Source organism: Gekko japonicus, unplaced genomic scaffold (genome assembly GCF_001447785.1).
Source record: "Gekko japonicus isolate JY-2015 unplaced genomic scaffold, Gekko_japonicus_V1.1 scaffold6325, whole genome shotgun sequence".
Classification (NCBI taxonomy): domain Eukaryota; kingdom Metazoa; phylum Chordata; class Lepidosauria; order Squamata; family Gekkonidae; genus Gekko; species Gekko japonicus.
Window position 1 is genome coordinate 6,093 of NW_015168856.1, and position 5,552 is coordinate 11,644.

A 5,552-nucleotide genomic window follows, 5' to 3' on the forward strand; every position below is an offset into this window, starting at 1 on the left:
TACTGTCCTATCAAACCTAAACTAATGTTATTGCTTTGATAAAGTATAAAGTAAAATGCATCATCTATATATTGCTTAGCATATAGAACTGTGATATTTGACATAGCTATGGAATTCAAAAGTTATAAATACCTTAGTTTTGTCCCAAAAAAATCCATGCAGCAGTCACCTCTAGGCTTGATTACCGTAACTTGCTCTATGCAGCGCTGCCCTTGAGACTGATCTGGAAGTTACAGCTTTTCCTGAATGCAGCGGCTCAGGGCCTTACAGGGACACTGATCACTGCACATATGCAACCTGTGCTTCATCAACTGCACTGGCTCTGAGTTGAGTACCGGGTCAGGGTCAAGGTTTTGATCTTGACCTATAAGGCCCTAAAAGGTCAGGGACAAACATACCTACGGGACTGCCTTTCCTGGTATGTCCCTTGGAGAGCATTACTCTCAGAGACCAACACCTACCAGAAGTCCCTGGCCCAAAGAGTGTCCAGCTGTCCTCCGACTTGGTGGAACTATCTGCCTACTAACATCAGGGCCCTGTGGGATCTGTTACAATTCTGCAAGATGCCGATTCTGCCCCACCTCTTCAGATCTTTTTTCTTCCACCTGCAAGGTAGGGTAATAAGCTACTTTTTACCTAGTCTGTGGGTGATGTGTCACAGAAGTTTGAGGGAGAGGTGAAAACGGTCAGCCACGTCAGGTCAAAAGGACAACAGAAGGCATGCAACTGTTGAGAAGAAATGAAAGCCCTGCATGGCTCCCCTCACGAAGAAATGCATCTTGGATTTAAGAGCTGTGTCAGGTCAAAAGGACAACAGAAGACATGCAACTGTTGAGAAGAAATGAAAGCCCTGCATGGCTCCCCTCGCAAAGAAATGCATCTTGGATTTAAGAGCTGTGTATGTCTATAGCAAGCCCACCTTGTCTTTGAAAGCATTTTACTCATTTGGAAAGAGAACATATTTCATGGGAATTTTTTTCAGTACTCTCCAAAAATTCCACTTTTTCTGCCGAACACTTTAGAAAAGGCCTCCAAAAAGCAGAGGGACACTTGTTTCCATTTCTCTCCCCCCCCCCCCCCCCCCATTTTTGTCTTCCAGGCCTTCACAATATCTAATTGTGTATAATGTGACACACACACACCCTTTTTTTTTTATGAAAAAGAAAGGCATCTCAAGGTAGTTGATCCTGCTCTATGGGTATTCTCAGTGACATAAGACATCTGAGCCCTCCGTGAACTGGATGACTGAAAAACTGCATGATTCAACGGTCACCTTAGAAAACAAGGTGGTTGTGATGGCCAGACTGCTTTTGTCCAGCTGTGGCTGGTGTGTCAGCTGTGTCTGTTTCTGGTTCAGTCAGCCCTAGCCACAGTGATCCATGCTTTAGTTACATCTGTACTGGACTGTTACAATGTGGTCTACTTGGGGCTACCCTCGAAGAGTGTTCAAAAGCTGCAGCTAGTGCTGAGTGCTGTGGCTAGATTGCTGGTTGGGATCAGTTATCAGGAGCATGTGACCCCAATACTACAGCAATTACACTTAGTACCAATCTGTTCCCAAACCCAGTTCAAAGTGTTCACTTTGACCTTTAACGTCCTATGCATTGGGACTGGGGTTGTCTGGAGGAACTGTCTTCTCCCATATGTTGCTGCCTGGGAATTAAGATCAAAGGAATCTCATTTGATGCATACACAAGAGAGAGACTTCTCAGTGGCAGCCCCACGATTATGGAACATCCTCCCTAGGGAGGTTCCTGGCCCCTTTACTTTTGATCTTTAGGAGGCAGTTGAAGACCATTTTATTTAGGACCATAGTTTACTAGCCAGTCCTAAACTGGGATTTTAAATTTTGGGGTTTTATGGATTTTGTGTATTTTATTTTACATATTTCTTCTATGTTTTAAGCTGCTTGAGATCTTGTATGAAAGGCAGCTAAAATGTTTTAAATAATAATAAATGAATAATGTGAAAAGCACAGCCAGCACCGATGACCACCATTCAATGTTTTGTATATATAACTCAGGGAAGAGATCTAGCATTACTCTACCTGTATTGGTTAAGCTGAGCTATCAGTTGGTTCTGTGCTGTCACGCACTCATAATCAAACCAGGATTTCAAGATATATCTGCCATGTCTTCTGCACAGTCAGAGGCATTTCAACAGCAAGATTCTGTTTGTTTGTTTATTTATTAGATTTTTACCCCACCCTCCCAGCAGAGCCGGCTCAGGGCGGCTTACACAACCAGTATAAAACACTGCAATGTAACAATAAAATCTACAGTCTAAAAGCCATCAATACACAATTTAAAACTATAAATATTACAACATATTAAAATGCTAGTGTTCAGTCCTCGGCATACTATCGGCTTCTTGATATTCCTCAAATGTCCGGGGGGTCGGCTCGAGCTGTAATTGTGGGGCCCAGATGGTAGGGCTTGTTCTTCGTAAGCTGTCAGATATCAATGGTGGCAGTGGTGGTGGCAGCTCCAAAAGCCTGGCGGAAGAGCTCCGTTTTACAGGCCCTGCGGAACTAACAGGTCCCACAGGGCCCTGATCTCCTCCGGTGGCTCATTCAACCAGAGTGGAGCCACCACCGAGAAAGGCCTAGCCCTAGTTGTCGCTAGCCTGACTTCCTGGATGTTCGGGAGGACCACCCGATTCTGGGTACCTGACTGCAGTGCTCTCTGGGGGACGTGGGGAAAGGCAGTCCCTCAGGTATGCAAGTCCCTGGCCATAAAGTGCTTTAAAGGTGATAACCAGCACCTTGAGCCAGATTCGGTATGCTATAGGCAGCCAGTGCAGTGCTTTTAGGGCGGGCTGGATGTGTTCCCGCACAGGAAGACACAACAACAGCCTCGCCGCTGCATTCTGCCCTAGCTGCATTCTGTACTGTTCACAAGTTATTTGCACGTTTGTGTTCTGTGATGATGACTAGCTCTAGAATCAATAGGTGAATTTGGGATGTGTCTCTCTTTGCTTCTTGCAGGTCACCACTTGGAACGGCTTCATGATTTGACCTACATCTGGACTTGAAGCTTTAGAAGTTTCACAGGTTTCCCAGACTTTTTCAGATTTTGCTAACTTGCAGGTCATGATAATGTCTTATGGTCCTTTTCGGAGCACAAGTAAACTCTGCCCACTCAATTTGTATGCTCTCCCATAAAATGCTTCCCGCCCCCCACCCCAAAATACATTTAGCTAGTATCCCAGTAACCTGCATGCTGCAGAGATGCTATTCCGAGCTAGTTAAAAGACCTAACAACCCCTCATTATAGAAGAGCATTTATGCTCGCTCAGTTAAACTCTTCTCCCTCCGCTAATTTGCGGGCATAGCGTACTCAGACAGAGTTTGTAAATGTGGGTCTAGTCAGCTTGAGTCCTTAGAGCATATTTTATTGGAGTGGGGAATCTGGTCTGATTTGAGCGAAAAGTATTTGTCCTCCCTCTTAATAGGTTACACGAATTTATCGTCTCATCCATTTTTTCCTTGTAGATGAGGATCGGAAAACTACCTTAGCAGTTGCTAAATAGTTAGCTGCAGTGATTGCCTGTAAGAGGGCTGGATTTCAATAAGACCTCTGAGTCAAAAGAACGGCAACATAAGTAAGTATACTGTAGAGTCAGGCAGGCTCCGATAGAAGAGCATAATGAGAATCAGAGATACGTTTGGGAGAATTTAACCTATGAAAGAAGAGAGGCTATAAGATATTTGGTAAACTGAGATATTAAGGGCACAGAAGTCACCTGCTTCCCACAAATGTCTCCTTATTGTGTGCCGTTTTACCATCTGTCACACAGTGTAGAAGGTGATAGGTATAAATTAAGCATTGTATTTTTTATAATTCCCAGTAAGGCATGCTAATCCAAAGTATGAGGAAACCTGGTCATTCATGGGAAGGGATACCAGCAGATCAAGTATCTCCTGGACAGGGAGTTTACCCTGGGTTTCTCTGACCATTACAGCTCCCTTATTAAATCCTGCCTCTTAAGCCTCACTTTCTCTCTCCCAGGGGTAGCTGCCTTTAGCTTTGTTTCCCCTCGTCCCGGAAGACCTGTTGGAATGCTTGGGTAATCCAGTGCGTTGCTACTCACCTGTTTCTTAATGCTCAGCTGTCTTAGCAGAACAGCAGACTGCAAAGTCAACAACAGGTACGTGATCTGTCTATATGACCATTATAACAGCCATAAATATATTAGACTAGCCGAATATTCTCTTCAGAATGCTTTTCGCTCACAACAGTCCTCCAATTCATGCATGAAGACCACCAGACTCAAACAATGTACTTTTTTTGAGCTATAAAGCTTTAAACAACTTGGGCCTTCCTACAGATGTAAAATTTCCAGATATCTTGAAGCCGCAGAATTATTTTTTTTCCCCATTTTGAGGGGGGAGGAGGGAACAGGGATTTATTTATTTATTTGGATGTATAGCCCACCCTCCACTGTGCACAGCAGGGCTCAGGGCGGATAACAACACTGTTAAAACAATACCATAAATGAATCGTTAAAGCAATTATCTTAATAAGTTGAAAAGTCAAGTCAGATGACAATATAAGGCACAAGTAGCATAAATCATCCAAGTGAGGTTGTACAGCCTGTGTGTCGATGGATAAAAGCTAATACATTGACGAGGTGGATGGCGGAGAAGGGGCTGGGGGAGGCCAATTCAGATGGACACTTCGTTGCCTCACCCGTGGGCCTGGCGGCACATTTCTGTCTCGCAAGACTGAAATACATGCAGCTCTTTCCTGGCAATTCTAAACTGGTTTTACTGATTGAAAAAACACAAAATGTATCATTTATAATTTAGCACGCACAGTTGTACTGCTTGGCATATTTATGGAATTTTAAAGTAGAAGTATCTTCATTTTATATCAATTGCAAGCCGACTCAACCCTTGAGAGTTGCAACATGCTGCACCCTTTGCTGCCATAGCACATGTATCTTTCAGTGTTGCCACCTGAGAGGTAGGGGGAAAAAATCTAAGCAGAAAGTAGAAAACAAGTTCTATGGTAACTGCATTACTTGGGCAGGAAGTCTCTCATGGACTCACGTGCTTGCATGCCTGGGTACTGACCAATGTTCCCTCTAAGCCGTGGAGCCTTGTGAGCAAAAATTCTACTTCGTGAGCTGCCAGCATTAAAGTTGTGAGTGAGCGATTTGGCTGCTGCATAAATGAGTTGGCTCTGGCGCCGTCCTTCCTGAGCTGAGACAAAAATGTGTGAGCCAGAGGCCAAAAAACTGGGAGCTAGCTCACACTAACTAAGCTTAGAGGGAACACTGGTACTGACCTAAACTTTATAACAAAAAATATTCAACTCTTTAATAATATTATTGAACACATTGTAGCATATTAATTGTTACCAGTTATTTACCCTTATGCAATCTTTCTAAGATTCTTTGTGCTTCCCCCAATTTCTCCATTTTTGCAATGGAAAAATTGAGAAAGTCCTCAGACTTTTCAATCCTCTACATTTTGAAATTTGAAAAACCTTGCCTCAAGAAGCGTTTTACTTATTCTGAAAGAAAATCTGTCATCTGGGTTTGCTTTC